The sequence below is a fragment of the Dinoponera quadriceps genome, unplaced genomic scaffold, assembly GCF_001313825.1.
Source record: "Dinoponera quadriceps isolate SergipeBrazil2010 unplaced genomic scaffold, ASM131382v1 scaffold707, whole genome shotgun sequence".
NCBI classification, from domain to species: domain Eukaryota; kingdom Metazoa; phylum Arthropoda; class Insecta; order Hymenoptera; family Formicidae; genus Dinoponera; species Dinoponera quadriceps.
Window position 1 is genome coordinate 907,795 of NW_014555450.1, and position 9,758 is coordinate 917,552.

The following is a 9,758-nucleotide window of genomic DNA, read 5'->3' on the forward strand; positions in this document are numbered from 1 at the left end:
AGCCAGCGGTAAAGAGATGCACTTACACCTCGTTTTCTCCGTAGAAGGGGGGGGGGGGGGGGGAAACTCACGGGNGAGAAAGGAAATTTATAGTCTGACGTTGAGGAATAAAATTCGTTAATGTTGAATAAATATCGGATAGAATTTTACAGCGAGAGGCAATTGGCGAAAATGAATGACGTTTGTTCTTTAGACGAAAGAACGATGAGGCAGATGGCCGGAAGGAAAGAGTCGCGCGTAAAGTATGCGGTATAATAAGCACGACGTGTATTTACCACAACGAGGAAGAAGTAGAAGCGGAAAGTATGTTCTCCCGGGAGAAAAATCGCAAGTCGCCGCCCTTGGCACGTCGCGCACGGGGTGAGAAGTTAGTGGCTTTTTCGCATTACGCGGTGCCGCACACTTTGTCGTGTCTCGCGCCAGGAATAGAAACTCGCGCTGCTCGGCCCTTTCGTCGCGCGTTATCACGATCGCGGGATCTGTGTTTCCCGCTGACGAGCGCGACCGGCCATTACTCCGGCTGTTAGTCACCACGCCTGTGCCACCTACTCGACTCGGGGTTAAATCGCCTAATAGACGGTTTCTCTAGCTGGACGTTGATGCAGTCACGAGAGAACGTCTTAACAAGACGATAGACTTTCAGACGACAGATTTGAGATAAGAGCAGATAACGCCGTTTAGATACCGAGCGAACAATCGTCGATGAATTTAAGGACCAGCCGCGCGAAGTAGACAATTGAGGAGAAAATAAAAGCGAATGTCTGGGAAAAATCGTTATGTGCATTCGTTGAGGCACGTATGTTACATTATGGCATAATTTCGCAACTTCGACAGCGGCCGTGAGAAACTTCGGAGCGTACGTGAAAGAAGCGAAACACTGTTTAAGCGCTTCGAGAGTTTCGTCACCGCGTCATTGGAATTTCATCATGGAGCGATGTATTCTCTCTGCATCAACGCGGAATAATTTACGAGCCGTGTCACTTTAAATATCGCGTCATCCGATCTTGGATAACGGGCGTGGAGCGTTCCTTCGGCGTTATCATGACTTAAAAACATTCTGCGCGAGAAAATAGCGGGCAGCGCGTTTGAGCATCATATTTCACGCGGGGATTTAGAAAACGCGTTTTCGTACCGCACATCCATTCACGTCACTTCGAGGGACCGCCGCGTGAGGCGGCGGCCGTATTGCTCGCAGAGGTATCGTCCACACGCGATTAATGCTCTCCCGCAAATTGCCGCGTACAGCGAAATTGCGACAAATAGGTCAATTTAACGCGGACGGTACACTTCAACCCGCGATTCATCGATTACCGCAATTTGTCACGCCAATTATTGACACGAGATTATTAACGCTGGAATTAACAATATAATACACCGATTCCCAACCTGGGAGCGTTATCGTCCTTTATGTACGCCACGAGCGCGTCCGCGGGCTCTATTTTCCGCGCACATCCGTGCAAAATTACGGACGCTTGTAAAATTACGAGATATTATCGCCTGTACAATAAACAGAAAAAGTATCGCGTCGCTCTTTTCGAACGTTACGCCGAATGTAGAATATTTCATGGATATTTTTCGTGTCGCGCTTTATCGCGAATGTCCCGTTCTAATTGTTTGAAACGCGCGCAAAATGTTTCCCCGCGACGCGAATTATTTTCCACGGGCGGAATTTACCGGCGATCTCGCAGTAAAACTGGCTACCTAAAATCGCGTCGTTCTTAACCGGGAGAACGCGAGTTATGTCTCGCTCGTCGTCGTGCGACGCTGGACATCGATGTCCACCGGGAAACGAGCGTCGCGCATTTACCGGCAAACCGAGAGGGACCGGTTATCGCTTGTATCGTGCGGCTATCCGCGCGATATCGATTCTGCCGGCGAATTGGGCGCCATATGGCGGCTGCTTTGAAGGCGACTTTATATCGACACGTCGTCCGCGTCGCTCCGTCCATCGCATGTATATGTGTACATATGTATGTACGCGCTCACGATGCATCGCCTTTCCACGTCGCCGCAGTGCCATTAGCCGGGAATTGCCGCGGCGATCGTTCGTCGGGTCCGCCGCTGTGCATCGGCGGCGGCCGACGCTTTAAGTGGGTGGCACAGACGGCTCCGCCGGGGTACTTTGTGCCAGCAAGGCGGAATTGGTTTAAGCCCCCCATTACACGTGGACACGCAGCGGAGGGGACCGCGTCCTCGTATCCGTCACGTCGTCTTCGAGAAACCGCGAGGATATTGTCGCCAGGTATCACGGACATTATGGGAAAAGGGGATAAGATAAGATGACGAATCATATTTGTCGTTTTTCCCCTATTCTCGTCACATCAAATAACAGGCTTTTTTCTCAACCTTGCCTATCATCTGCATAAACTGACAGATTGATAAACAAATTTTGAATTTTGTTTAGTTTAAAATTTGGACGTAAAATGGGGACGTGCCAATTTCGTCATTTTGCTCTCCTGCTTGAGTAAGATGACAAAAGTTAAAAGACAATATTTTACCAATGTGTTCTTAAATATACTATACAGTAGTTTTATAGAGAAAGCGGAAATATTTATTATAATTGTGTAATTTTTTTATGAAGGAATATTACAAAATTATATATGGGTGTATCTAAAATATATTTCTTATTATATTATCTACTTTCGTTGACAGAATTGAAGTCAAACTACAACAGTTTATTTACTATTATTAAATGCCTCTAATCAAGCTGGACGCCGTTTTTGTTATCAGTTTAGAAAAATTAACAAATCGTCATCTTACCCACTTCGTCATCTTATTCCCTTTTCCCCTACTTTGTCTCTCGCCTTCCTTTCTCCTTTCAAAGTTTATTTATTCTTCTCTTCATATCCGACTCGCGCGTTATTTCAATCGTCCCTTCGCGCTTATCCCGTTCGATCTCACAAGTTCGACTCTCAAGTTTCATCTCGAGTACACTTTATAATTTCTCCGATGTGTTTACTTCTCTCGCGTGAACACACACGTGCGCGCGAGTGCGCGGGTGGATACACGCCAGCTTCGTTTTCCGTTCCACGAGATTCTTCCGAGAACACAATAAATTTGTCTCTCTATCCCATCTTTCTCTCTCTCCCTCTCTCTCTTCCGTTCTGACCGCAGAACGACCGAGAAGAGCGGAGGCGGAAGCGCGAGTTTAAAAGATACCGACGCGAGAGAGCCGAGGCTTCAGAATTCCCGGCGTGTAATGCTCGACAATAATGCGATTGTTCCAAGTGGCTTTAATGCACGCTTCGCGTGATGGTGTCGGTCTCGAGCGATGAAAGTAACGACGGCGGTTTGACGACGACGGTGATGTGTGCCGGCGCGAAACAGCATCCGCGCAGATCGCAAGAATCGCTCGGCGAATACACTCGGACGACCACGAGGGCGATCGATAAAAATGCAATACGATTCAATAAAGGCCTCGACATGCATTTTATAACTCGATCGTAGAATTTCCGCTGTCCATTGTTATGCAGATAGGTAACGACTTAGCGGGGACGTGTAGTAACGTCTGTGTAACGCAGTGATATACGCAAACAGAGTTTAGCGAGGTATGTGAGTCTCTAAGGCGTCCTTTCCTCAACATTGCCGCGCGCATGACTCAGAAATGATAATTTCCAACTCGGCAACTTTCTCCCGAGCGGTAACCGACCGCACACACTCACGAAAATAATTATTATCGTTTGACGCTTCTTGAGCGCGCGCAATATGCGCGCGAGGCAGTATACACATCGCATTATTTAAATCCCCCCCCCCCATCTTTCCCGTCCTCCCACGTTCTTATTTCAAATAATGGATCTACTGCATCTCGCGACGTGTCGGCGCGTTATTGCCTAAACATTAATAAACATCGCGCGTGGCGCGCATTCGAAGAGACCGCTCGCGAAACAGAGCACCGTGGGCATCCGCATCTATCATCGCCCTACGAAATGATCGATGTAACGCGCCGCGTACACCTGCGATTAAAATACATCCCGCGTTGCAGCGACGCCTCCGGCCGACGCCGTGCGACCCCGAAACGCCGGTATTCCTTGCGCCCCCCGTCGTTTACCACGAGGATCACGGGGATGCACCGCGGTACGGGACGTTCGTGTCGTGCGATATGTATATACAGGGTGTCTCGGAATTAGACCGATGAAATTCGGCTGCTTACGAAGGAAACTAAAGCAAATAATTTCTGTCAACATGTTCGCAAATAAGCCCTTTCGGCACTACAGCGAATTATTATTTACAGCAATTGCTGTAAATAATTGTTAAACAATTGCTCGAAGTGTTGGCCACTTACATCTAGCTTCCTCATAAATAAGATGCATATCGGCCGGTTCATCGAAAGGAAAATTTCCATTTTGAAAACGAATTTCGGGTAAACAATAAAGAAATGCTGAGCTCGCGAATCAATAACAAACAGTATTAATTCGATCTGTCTGAAAATTTCCAACGATCTTCAGTTTGATAATTTTTAATAAATAAATTCTTCTAAATTTTTATTAACGTTTCTTATCAATAGCACACACACGCACAACGAAAACCAGGACCAAAAATTAGGAAAAAAATGGCTGATATGCTCTGTATTGAAGTAAACGTCTAACACTTCGAACAGTTGCCGTAAACAACTCATTATAGCGCCGAAACGGATCATCCTTTACAAGCAGCTGAAGTTTGTCGGTCTAATTTCGGGACACCCTGTATATGTATACGTGTACATACGAGGGAGGGGAGGGGGGCATTCGTTGACGGTGTATAGGATAGAGTACACGCCACAATGTCGAACGGCTAGCGGCCGATCAATGAGACCTACGGTTCACGCGTGGGATCACGTACGTTGTCCCGGGCACGTCACGACGCGCCCGGGCGCCGTCGACGTTTACCGGTCGCATCGAGTTACAAGTCCCTTAGGTAATGGCGCGTACGTTATTCAATACGTCGCGCTTCGGCCTCGTCGGTCCCCCGCATGCCGCGTCACGGAATTTCTTCTTCGTCGCGTCGCGTCTCGTCGTTCGCAGCTGAAGTGATTGGGAGCGTGTCGGGGGGAATTCGACGCGCAAGATTAACCGTGAAACTGTAGTCGCCCTGATCTTGATCTTCGAGTCGGTCTCTTGATCGTGTCTTTTTACGGGCGCGCTTCGTCGTTGAAGGCAAGAATTGTTTGATCGGTCTTGGCAGTTTTCCCGAAGACTCTCGGATGACACAATCTGTGATGATTAAAAGACGGCAAGTGTGGCTGCGATTTTGGCGTTTCGCTGATTCTCACCTCGAAATCCGCGTTCGCGATCCGAGCAGAGGGGAAAGGTTAGTTATCGGAGGCGTCAGCGCTCGCAGGCGGAATAAGTTAAATTGGTACAGATTACGTTAGAATGCGACGGGGGATAACGGAGTGTAGAGTTGGAGTGCGTCAGAGTACGTTGAAAGTACGTCAGAGCGCATTGTATTCATAGAGTGGATTTTCCGCGACAGTTCGGCGCGGCATCCGCGTGCGGCAACAAGACCATCAGCGAGATTTCGTGAATGACGCGCGAGCGAAGTCGAGACTCCTGCACCCCTGACAACGCAGGGAGTACCTTACATCCGGAGAAGGACGCATTACCCCAGTTTTAACGACTCGGTCGTGTAAATGCAGGGTGTTATGGGAGGTAATTTGCAAAATTGCAAGATCTGGAAACAGACTGTGGACTATGGTCGACCTTTGGTAAATACCTTTGCCACTTCGAGCAATTCTGATAAATTTCTCTACTATAACTTTATTTCACTCTGTGTATACTGTGTAGAGCTGAAGATTATTGAATTGATACCGTAGATGTAATGCTAAATTGTATAATCAATCCCGTGACACAGCCATGATATAAATTTATGATCGATATAAATTTGGAAGACCGGGGTAGTTTCGACAACTTTTCAGTATTTCGATGTTAAGATTTTTCAGACAATTAATTGTTGTGATTGACTAAATAACGATGATAGCGATAACATTCCTCTATGTTTTTATGCTACGAAATTATCCTGCAATCTATATAGTTCCGTCTGTAATAATCAAAATACGGACATGAAACATTTGTGCAAACGTGCTTCGGTATCGGGGTAGGTCCGAAAGCAGCCCGGGGCAGCATTATTATAATCATCCCTATATATAATAAATATGATTGCGCACATTAAGGAATGTAAATGTACGTTTAAAGCTGTTTAGTAGTAAATGTAGAATTACTTATAAAATATTTCTGATAGTCCAAAATAGTGAATTTTGCTTTTTTTTTAATTACATTAGCGTATCATTGTGCTAAAGTATATATATTTTTAGAAATGAATGAAGAAATGAATGAATTGGGTTTTCAGATAGTTGAAGAAAATCAGCAAGAACTGTATAACACGAATTTATTACTTTTAAACATAAAACATATAAACGAAACACTTTACTAACCTGCCCCCGATTCGAACCTACCTCGGTTTCCTCTAACGGTCAATTTTTTAAATTCACTTCACAGCTGTTACACGAGAGATTAATTATACTTTGCGTCTGTGTAAGGTAATACACATATAGCATATATTATAAGTAACGATATACACGCGATGCGCAAAACCCAACCTACTTATATTTTAGCGCCGACTGCAATTAGGGGATTACAATTAACGGGATGTAGTATAATGTTACATCATCTTTCGACGGACAATAAGCTCGCGAACTTCATTAGCACGCTTCTGTTGCGCAGGCACTTGCATCTATAAGCGCGGGAGAAACTCGCATAATTCCGAGTCCCGGAGCTTATCCGTCGAATTAATGGAACAATATTTCTGCGACTGCAACGAGCGTGAATATTCCGGGCGTTCGAGCTGGCCGGCCGCGCGTCGTAAAAACGCGGAAATGTAAACGCGACGGTGTAAACGGGGATTACGAGCAGCGCCGTGTCTCTCGGAACGGAAACGCAAATCGCGGGAACGGCAGCTCGACCATGTCCGACCCACTTTCGTGGAATTCGAAGTATCTTCTTTGCGTCCGAGCGCCGCGCAATCGAGAATCCCGCGCGCGATCGATTACTGCGAAATGTCGGCGCGGTAACGATTCTAAGCTACGATTACAACGATTTATGAGTCGCGGTCGGCGAATGGGATTTATTGCAATTTATTGCGAATACTTGCGGAACAGTCCGCTGCCGCTGGGAAGGATAGAATTCTCGTTACGTGCCACGCAAAGTTTACGCATGTTTCTCTCTCTGGCCGAGCGCTCGCTCGCTCTTTCGGGCGAAAACGAAAAGCAAAACCGCTTTCATTGATACACGCGTCACTCAATATTGACGACGATAAAACATTACGGCGATATCGGATATCTCAGCCATCAACCGTGTGTGCCATATTTGCCGAGTATCCCTCCGTCGTTTTATATATATTTGCGTTTCCGTCGCATCCGCGGGCTACGCCGGCCAGTATTAATTTTTCTCGCAAAATTCTCTCGCGGAACTAGTTAAAAAGAGTACGTATATTTCGACTGGAGCAAAGCCAACCGTTTGCGATATGTCGACGCTGCGGAAAAATAAGTACGGACGGGGGAGGAAAGTAACGAGCTCGCCGAGAAATTCGCATTCAGATGGATTGTCGTAGCCGCGTGGACGGGCATAATGCACGCGAACAGCGGACGGATTCAGACAGCCTCGTCGCGATATCTATCGAGGCTATCGAGAATTCAATTTCCACTCGAAACCCGCGGTAGCGTTAATTCACCCAATAGAGCGTTATTTTTTCATAACGCGGATTATATGCGGAAGGACGGAGGATGCTTCATGTCCACTTTGCGCCACCGTCATGTTTAATTCGTGGATTGCGATGTCTTTTATTAGCGCGAGCGAATGGAAATAAATATTTAAGCGAGAATATCGCCGTATAGGGAACGCGTATTAAATGAGAAATTAAATATATAGAATATATACGCTTGTTCTCACTCCGAGTTTTACGACTGACTATGTGTGTGTGTCGGCTTATTATCAGGTACTGAATTTTTCGATATCGGTCCGGAAAAAGAAGAAAATAACGGACTAGGAAAAATGTAACGGACGCTACACGAAAATCTCGGCGCAAAACCCGTCGGAGGAAGTACGCGCGAAATATCGCACTTTGTGCGGTGAAAACTTCCGACACTCTCTGCTTTCCATGTATAAACCGTGAGGTATTTAACTTTCACCGTATTATTTTGTAATATTACACTCTTCGGATAATAATGGAGATGAAATTTTGGTTCCACATTAATCTGCAAATTCCGCCAAACTTGAAGGACCAATGGAGAATCCGGAGGTAATAAATACAACACTATATTTCTTGTCGTGTAAAACAAGTATGGGTACAAGTTGACGGGTCTTTAGAGATTCGTGAAGCTATAATATGTATTAATCTGCAAATTCCGTCGGAATTGAGAGACCAATGGAGGATCTCGAGATAATATAACACAACACTGTATTTCTTGTCATATAAAATAAATATAGTTACAAATTGACGGATCTACAGAGATTCGTGAGAAGCTATCATACATTAATCTCTGCAAATTCCGTCGAAATTAAGGGACAAATGGGGAATCTCGAGATAATATAGTACAACACTAATTTCTCGTCGTATAAAATAAATATAGATACAAATTGGCAGATCTTCTGAGATTTGTGAAGCTACACGGAAACAAATGTTGGATTGCACCAACCCGAAAAGAAACAACCGGATGCATTTGAGGTGGACTACGAACGCCGGCCTAAATTTCAACTCGGGAATATCTCCTTACCCTCGATGAGTACACGTCCGTTAACATCGGAAATATTCTATAAACGCACGATTTCACGCACCTGCAAATATATGATGTATCGCTTACCGCATCCGACGTCCCGCATTCTCCTGGCTTTCCAACATCCCGTTTCCCGCTGCTCCGTCGTGGCACTCCGGATACAAGTTCGTGGCACTGACACTCGCGCAGATACGATTCGGCCGGAGGAAAGCGTTTCACTAACGCGACGTCGACAAAAGCTCGATCGAGTACTTCGAGGGCCGACAGATTTTGGTCGCTCGACGGGAATTGTAACTAACGCCCGAATACACGTACTCCATGGAGATGCATGTCGCTGGCCGGCTTGAAACGCGATACAACACTCGATCGCGGAGTGGGCACACGGCGAGAGTAGACAAGGCGATCGGCAAAAAGGACTACGTCGTCCATCTTGAGGCGTCGTCGTTCGTCACTGAGCGGCCAAGAGATATCACAACAATCAACCCTGGATACGAGTCGACACGAGTATCATTTTGACTTTGTTCCATATTCAACGAGTAACACAGATAGTATTATGCTTGTATCATCAAATGAGACGTACTGTCAAACACTACGAGGCTTCTAGGCGGCTAGACTTGACCTCGCGTACGTTTTCAAATATCGCGTTATGTTTCAAACTGACGAGAACGTATATCGCGGATTACGTGTGTTGGTGCGTCACTTACAAAGCGAGGAAACTCGCTCGTGTGAGTTTTCAAGTAGCGTTTAGTTTTATGCCTGATCCTCTATTCGCCCAGATGGCGCTAGAATAGTGCTACGTCAAGTGGTCGACAGTACTATAGCACTGTGGCACATTGTTTTTGTGTAGCAGTTTTTATGTGATAGATATTACATATTTTTCAAGATTGAGCAGTTTTTTTGTATATAATTTAGTCGTGGAAAATGGAGTTCTCATTAACGATACACGTTACCGATAGTTTGTTACCGATAGTAGTTCCAAAAGAGCACGTCTGTTCTCCTAGATGGCGCTTAC